Raw genomic sequence first — 8,656 nt, forward strand, 5'->3', positions numbered from 1 at the left:
TTAAATAAGCAGGGTGACAATATACAGCTTTGACATACTCCTTTTCCTATTTGGAACCAGTCTGTTGTTCCATGTCCAGTTCTAACTGTTGCTTCCTGACCTGCATATAGGTTTCTCAAGAGGCAGGTCACGTGGTCTGGTATTCCCATCTCTTTCAGAATTTTCCACAGTTTATTGTGATCCACACAAAGGCTTTGGCATAGTCAATAAAACAGAAATAGATGTTTTTCTGGAACTCTCTTGCTTTTTCAACGATCCAGCGGATGTTGGCAATTTGGTCTGTGGTTCCTTTGCCTTTTCTAAAACCAGCTTGAACAACTGGAAGTTCACGGTTCACGTATTGCTAAAGCCTGGCTTGGAGAATTTTGAGCATTACTTTACTAGCATGTGAGATGAGTGCAATTGTGCGGTAGTTTGAGCATTCTTTGGCATTGCCTTTCTTTGGGATTGGAATAAAAACTGACCTTTTGCAGTCCTGTGGCCACTGCTGAGTCTTCCAAATTTGCTGACATATTCAGTGCAGCACTTTCACAGCATCATCCTTAACCATAGACAACATAACTGTATGCAGAAGACCCCAAAGAATCTACCAAATAACTCTTATGAAGAGTTTAGCAAAGTCAAAAGGCACACAGCCAACACATAAAAGTCAACTAGTCAGTAAAGATGTCAATTTTCTGTGACCTAATGTAATCCCTATTGAAATTCTAGCCAGGTTTTTTTTTTAATAGAAATATATAAACTTATTTCAAAAATCTGTGAAAAAGTAGAGGTACTAGAATAACCAATCCAATTCTGGGAAAGAAAAGCAAAAGCTTAAGAATTTATATTATTCAAGATTCACCATTACAGTAATGAACATGGGGGCGGAGGGGGGTGGAGAACAGACACATCAGTCAATGAAACAGAATAGAGAGTATGGAAACAGACCTACACAAATACTGTAAATTTTTGACAAAAGTGCAAAGGCAATTCAATGGAGAAAGAAGTCTTTTCAATAAATCATGCTACACTGGAAGTCCATATACAACAAACTGAACTTCACATCTTACACAAAAATTAACTTGAAGTAGATCATAGACTTAAATGTAAAATGTAGAAACTAAAAAATTTCTATAAGAAAACTTAGGGGAAAAAATCAGCATGACTTTGAGTTTGGTGATGAGTTTTTAAGTACAATACTAAAAGCAAAATTCATTAAAGAAAAAAATTTTAAGGGGAAGTCAAGATGGCAGAATAGGAGGACCCAGAACTTGTCTCTCCTCACAATTACATCAAGAATACATCTACAAATGGAACAATTCTCACAGAGCATCTTCTGAACATTAGTGGAAGACTCTGGACACCTTAAAGGATAAGAAAAATGCCCTAACAACCGGGTAGGACCAAAGAAAGAAAAAAAGAAAAGGAATAAAAAAAACAGGCCAGCAATCCTGGCGGGAGGCTGAAGGTGAGGACAGGTTCCCACATTCAGAAAATGTGGAGAGATCAGCTGGGGCAGAAAGGGAACTTTGGGGGATCAGGGGAAGGCAGAACAAAGTAAGAAATGCATGCATGATCTGTGCCTTAGCCCTGAGCACTCCACTATGAGTTGTGTGTCTCCTGGTGTAGAGGGAGTTGAGTGCTGGAAAGTGGGGTTCAGAGAACTGACTCAGGGAGGATTGGCTGTGAAAAGACAGCCTGAAGTAACAGGACTAAGGGCCCCACAACCAGGAAAGTTTACACAAAAAACCTGGGACATCATAGAAGCAAGGCATCATTGTTGAGTGGCATAGAAGGGGTAGGGCCACCATTGCAACCCCCTTCCTCAACCATCTTCTTCAGCCTCTGCAGGCACTGGGAGGGACTCCCACCAGAGTGATCCTGCCCCAGTATAACAGCCTGTCAGTCTCCACTGCCACAGGCACTTCGAGCACAGCCCAGCTGTGGTCACAGTTACCCCTCCTTGGCCTGGGTGAATAAGTGTGCTTCAATGATGAGCAGATTAAAGCAAGTCTTGGTTTCTAATACCATTTTCCAATGAAAGAATCCAGGGAAATAGGTGATTTTACATAAAAAAAGAAGCAGCAGCACAGATGAACCTGGAGATTGTCATATTACGTGAAGTTAAGTCAGAAAGAAAAAGACAGATACCATATGATATATGCGGAATCTAAAATATGACACAAATGAACTTATTTACAAAAGAGTCACAGACATAGAGAATAGACTCGTGGTTGCCAAGGGGAAGCGGGATGCGGAGGAATGGATTGGGAGTTGGGGATTAACAGATGCAAACTATTATATATGTTAATAGAACAGATAAACATCAAGGTCCTACTGTACAGCACAGGGAATTATATTCAATATCTTGTAAAAAGCCATATGGAAAATAAAAAAGTAAAAAACAACAAAGATAAACAAAAAGAGAAATGGCTGATTTTAGAAGCAGAGTAGAGAATATACAAGATGATCCTGCCCAGAAAGTAGGAAAGTGCTCAAAACACAAACTGCTAGGGCTATGTCAAAGCGATTCAGAAGCCAACTAAAACAGCTCACAATGGCAAATGCTGAAACAATCTGAATAACAAAATAAATAATGCAGTTTTTAGTTATAACTGTATGATGACAGAAAACTTTGACATCCTCAATAATAATAAAATTAGATCTTTGATATTTTTCCAATTTTCAATCATATAGAATTGTGTCTTTGTGCAAATATATATATTTTTCAAAGTATGAAGACAGAGTATACAGGAACATACTGAAAAGAGACATATAAACTAGTATATGTTAAGCAGGGAAGAAGCCAGGATAGTTAGGGACTCATGAGTCAATATAATAAATACCTGAGTTGCTACTAGGTGCCAAGAACTATGAGGGGCATGAGGAATATAAGGATAAATAGTCCCTGACCTTTAAAAACATCATTGTCTGGGAGAAAGAATGAAAGCATATACCCAGGGAGTATTTTTATTCAGTTATCTCTCCTTTCCCTATAAGTCTGAGAAAGAATTCCAGCATATGATTTTATTTTCCTGTATTACTCTAAATCCTCCCAACTCCACTCGTGATGTTTGTCTCCAGCAAATAAAATAAAATATAAAAATTCTGAAGGATTTACTGAAAAGACTGGAAAAGAAGAGAACTTAAGTGTTAACAATGTATAACTGACTAGATAAAACTTCCTTCAGAGACTCCCCCAACAGAACCCTCCTGGGGGTGGGGAAATGGGCAGTGGGGAGTAAGAGGTACAGAATTGGGGTCAAAAAGGAGCAGAGAAGTAATTCTGTTCCTGGGTTGGTAGACTGGGTTTCTGTAGACTAATTTAATAAATAGATTCGTGTGGTCCCTATTTTAGCAACAAAACATCTGCTCACAAAGAACTTAAATTATGCACGTAAAAAGCACATTTATTTGTCATATGCTGCTGCTGCTGCTAAGTCGCTTCAGTCGTGTCCGACTCTGTGCAACCCCATAGACGGCAGCCTATCAGCCTCCCCCGTCCCTGGGATTCTCTAGGCAAGAACACTGGAGTGGGTTGCCATTTCCTTCTCCAATGCATGAAAGTGAAAAGTGAAAGTGAAGTCGCTCAGTCGTGTCTGACTCTTCACGACCCCATGGACTGTAGCCTACCAGGCTCCTCCGTCATATGCTACTAGATTAAAAAATATAAGGTATAAAATAGAATGCAGAGTATGATCTCATTTTTATTAAGAAATACATAAATAGAACAGGTACATAAACAAAGACCAGAAGAACATGTCAAAATATTAACAGAGTGTATTTTATTTTCTGATTATCAGTATTTTCTAAGTTTGATATTGACTATATATTTACCTACCTTTATTTATTTCTAGAAAACATTACTTTTAAAAGTCAATACATATTATATGCAAACTTCCTGGGAAACAGTATTGTGTCTAGAATAAAATAAAAACATAGAAACAACACTAATTAAACTACTGGGCAATTTAAACCCTAAATCAGAAGGTTTTTTTAAATGGAGAAAATATAAATCCTCTAGAACATTTTCCACCTAGAGATAAATTAAATTAGTCTTTATAAAGCTATAAAAGTAACATATTAGGATTGACTTTGAAAACAGTATGATTCTAAATGAGAAAATGTTTCCATGAGTAGCTAAGACCATATGGCCCTTCTTAAACATACAGGAATCTAAGAATCTATAATAATTGATCCATTTAAACTATTATAATGTCTAGCACAAGTATTCAAACATTTTTGATGAAATCAAGTCCTGAGTTCATTTATAGGGCCAGACAACCTTCCTTTTGAAGGGAAGAGTGCCACAAATTATTAGATCGAGTGTGCAAAAGAAATGGTGCTGCTTGAACTGTAGTGAATAAAAACTCCAAGATCAAAAAACACATGCCTTTGTTTCCCTCAAGTACAATTTGTAGGCCTTCTCTAAACCATTCTCTACCTGCAATGGCCAACTCCTTGCACTATAAACACATCCAGCAGCACTACACAGCATCCAGACAGCAAAGTATGAGCCAAAGACTAATATCTTCACATCCAAGAGAAAGAACAAAGAAAGGAAGTATTCTTTCATAGCAGCTAGAATAAGGCTAGTTAATGGTTTTGCAGTAGAATCTGCCACTCAAAAAGTTATGGATTAAAATCATAAAGGTTTACTACCCAACAGAACAAATGTTAGGTTTTAAATAAGACCAAAAAAAAAAAGAAGAAGAAAACATGATCATTAACAAACTGAGAAAATGTTAAAGCAGAATCCCTATTAATAGTTTCTTATGCAAGCGTAAGTAGAGAGTTTCAATTTTTCATCACTGTAACTAGTTACAATACAAAATTCACAGCTTCTTTAAAAATCTAATTTGCTCAATTTACTGTGATCAGATTGATCACTGTTTGAAAGTGTTGGAATTGGGGTTGGAGCACCAGGTCTTCCTCAAACTAAAACTCACTTTATTTCCTCTATCCCATATTGCCTCCATAAGAACTAGACAAATAAAACCTTTTTAGCAGCAAAGTGCATTAAATGACAGTTAATAATTGCAAAGAAATGTTTTGATTATTCAACTTACATTTTTTAGAACATGAAATATATAAGCAAATTAAGTATTAATAATTAAATATATCTTTTGGTGAGAATGAAGTGATATGGGAAAGAACAGATAAAGTCACTGGAAAAGAAACATTTCAGTGTATACATATGCATACCAATGATACCATTTATTTTTAGAACTAAAGAAAAATCTTCAGATTTTGAGGCATTTGGAAGAATGAGATATGTTCTAAAGAGAACTGTGATTTAAGGTTTATCTTCAGCATAATTTTCTGATTTCCAATTGGAATTGTGAGGTTCAAGCTCATCTCCTAGAAGAATTTTCTAAATTGTGTGAACTTGAATAATCTATATGATTAACAAGAGGGAGATTATTAATTAATAGTAGAACAATACAACAGAACATGAAAACTTACAGACTGGAAGCATTATGAATGAATTGTGGTTTTTAAACTTTTTTCATGGTGTTTTAAATTTTAATATGGACTTTAAAATAAATGCCTTGAGCCATTTTCTCAGGAGTAACAGAGTAGCAACAACGGAAGCTGTATAAAAAAAGAGGGGAGAAAAGGGGGGAGGAGAAAGGAAGGAAGGAAGAGGGAGGGAGGAAGAAAGAAAACCAAAATTGCCAGCACTTTCTCAAACTGAGAGGTGTGCAAGGTGCTAGCTCATAAACCTTGGCTTCTCTCAAAGCTTGGTTGGCCACCTCTTTGGAAGAGAAGATGTAATCTCTGCTCTTTCGAATCCCTAGGGTACACGCCATGAGGACGTGGGGGCTGGGTGGGAAATTTATGGAGTAGTTGTTCTCCAAATGGTTCCTAGATCACCAAAATGGAATCACCTAATAACAGTTAAAATGCAGATTACCAGGCTAGGTCCCAAATACTGAATTCACATTTCTTAGGTGTGGGGGGCTGGGAATATTCATATTTTAAGTCACAAAGTAGAATTCTTGGTTGGGACATAACTGGAACAGAGGCTGAGAGGCAACATGATGAATGGGTTTTGGAGCCACAGAGGCTTGGGTTTAAATCCCAGTTCCTCATTAAATAGCTCTGACTGCAGCATGTCACCCAAACCCTTGGATCCTCAATTTTCTCATTACAGAAGGTGGAATGACAGTCTGTTTTGGAGACTAAGTAAAATTATGTGTGTGTACGTGTGAGGCGTCACAAAACTTTTCTAATAGACGACCTTTCAAGTTCTTCCAACTCATTTGCTTTAATCCTCTAATGTATGTAACTATCACAAGAACGTCTCTTTATCTCTTCCCTTAAAGCAGGGTTTCTCATCTTTTTCTCATTTACCCCCTCTCCTCCCAGGAGCCTTGCTAAGCATTTTCTCTTCTAATCTCCCAGTCCGAGACAGACAGTACTTAAGTTTTGTGGCCCTTTGGTAAGCCACAAGCCATTGTATTGTCTGAGATCTTTTTCCCCTCAAAAATATGAGCACTATCATCCACGTTGAGAATGTCCATCCCCGAGAGAGGTGACTTGGTCAAGGTCACACAACAAATTAGGAGCAGGATCTAGTCTACATTGGCCACAAACCGATGGTCTGGAACCGGCCCATCCGCCCTCCCCCTCAGTTTACTCATTTACTTTTAATTAGTTACTGATATTTAAAAATCAGGAGCTCCTACAAAAAGATGTCGGGTCCTGGGCGGGGTTGAGAGAGGCCCCTCGCAACCGGGTCCTGCAGCCCCGAAACTCAGGCCAATCCCCCTCACTGAGGTGCCCGCCAGCACTCACCACGTGAGGATTCAGACATTTAACACGCAGCTGGAATCGCCGGGGCAGCCAAGTTAACAGCAGATCGCGCGCCTCTCCCGCGGCTTCTCATCCGTAGTCCTGGTAGCGGCAGGCGGGTCGCTTCCCCGCCTTCCCCACCCCACTTGCCCCCCGTCCGCCGGCTGACCTCCGCCCAGCCCCAACTGAACCCCACAGGCCGTGCTTCACCGAGGTGTCCCAGAGGCCCCGCCGCTGCCCACCAGGGCAAGCAATACTACCGCCACTCACAGTCCTGCCTGCCTGACCAGGCCGCCCGCCTAGCGGTCCATTCACCGCCGCTGGGCACTAGGGGCTGAGGTAACGCTCCCTCGGCGGTCCCCGGCGCGTCCCCGCCGCCTCGCACTGCACCAATCGCCGCCGCGCGCTGCTGCACGTGACGCGCGCTGGCCAACGGCAGCTTGAGACGGCCCGTGTCGCGGCTGGTGGCTCTGGGAGCTTTCAAAGTGGGCTGAGGGGTTGCGGGGTGCTAACTGCCTGCTCAGCTGACGCTGTTGGGTGGATTCGGGGTCAGTTCTGCGGGACTGCGGGTGGCCGAAGTCCAGTTTTGACTCCCGCTGCTCTCCCCGGACTACACCAGTAGGAGAAAAAAGGGAAAGGAGTACCTGGGGCGAGGGCTGACACAGTATGGGGTTTGGCCAGCCTCTCAGTCCTGCACAGAGAGCCTGTTTTCCACCTTTTCTTCCTCCGTTGTCGTCCTAGTCCAGCCCCAGTCTTGCTACCTAGCCTCCAGCTAGTCCCAGAAGTTCCCAAGGACGGGAATACTGGGATTAGATCAAGGCCCAGCAGTCAGCCTCACATTAGCTCCTTTAACAGATGGAAGGATGGGTTCGCCTGCATGCCTAACTTTCAACATCCTAAGCCCTTACGCTCTTTTCCCTCTCTCAGAAGGTGTTAGGTTGGTACCCCAGGAATGCAAACTCTGCTCTATCCTTACTGTTGGCTTCTATCCTCAAGTTTGGGCCAAAATGGTTGTTGTAGCTTCAGACATCACCTTAGTTTATTTTAGTTTGATCTAGTAGTCATTGTATTCTTCACCACTACTCTTTGCAGAAAAAGAAAAAAAAACAACAGTTTCACAGTAACAATTATTAACTCTATCAAAAGTTGACCCTTGAGATATACGTATCTTTAAAATTCTATGATGGTTGTCTGGAAAGGCAGTTGGACTATTAGGCTGAATGATATGATACAGCATTGCCATTTGTTCTAAACAAATACAGTTTGAGTTGTGAGCTTAACTAGTCACTGTTTTGCAAAATGAAACACCAATTTTACTTGACAGATGAAAGGTTGTTGTTGAATCACGCGAATACACCGGGATTCTTGGCCCCGGGAGGAGAAGAATTCAAATCAGGGCCAGAGACGAGGCTTGATCGCTTAGAGCTTTTGTGTAATAAAGTTTTATTGAAGTATAAAGGAGATAGAGAAAGCTTCTGACATAGGCATCAGAAGGGGGCAGAAAGAGTACCCGCTTGCTAGTGTTAACAATGAGGTTATATAATCCAAAGAATGTCTGGAGGTTATAAAGACCTCATCAGACCTACTCCCATAATTTACATTTTAAGATAACACTGTCCTCAGGCAAGATACATCCTTGTAAAGACCAGGTCTACTCCCATAATTAACATTTTAAGATAACAGAAGGTTGAATCCAAAGACTGTCCTTAGGCAGGATACATTATTTTTTTTTCTTTCTTTTTTTTTTTTTTAGGATACATTATTGTTATATAATCCTAAGGAATGTGGAGAAAGAAAAAAAGTTTGTCCTTTCTTCCTCCTTGAGAATTCCAGACCCCTCTCTCCTTGGGGACCCCTAGGCTCCCTATCAACCTGC

General features: G+C 40.6%; 1 protein-coding gene across 3 annotated transcripts in view; it reads right to left on the reverse strand.

The window, feature by feature from the left end:
• The window catches only part of PTPDC1 (protein tyrosine phosphatase domain containing 1), a 71,103-nt gene extending 63,953 nt beyond the window's left edge, over positions 1-7,150 (reverse strand). For all 3 annotated transcript variants that reach the window (XM_010835967.1, XM_010835968.1, XM_010835965.1), the window contains exon 1: positions 6,784-7,150. The gene's annotated coding sequence lies outside the window, so the exon portion shown is untranslated. The remainder of the gene's footprint in view (positions 1-6,783) is intronic.
• Between the last annotated feature and the right edge of the window lie 1,506 nt (positions 7,151-8,656).

Source organism: Bison bison, unplaced genomic scaffold (assembly GCF_000754665.1).
Source record: "Bison bison bison isolate TAMUID 2011002044 unplaced genomic scaffold, Bison_UMD1.0 scf7180017864057, whole genome shotgun sequence".
In the NCBI taxonomy this organism is placed as follows: domain Eukaryota; kingdom Metazoa; phylum Chordata; class Mammalia; order Artiodactyla; family Bovidae; genus Bison; species Bison bison.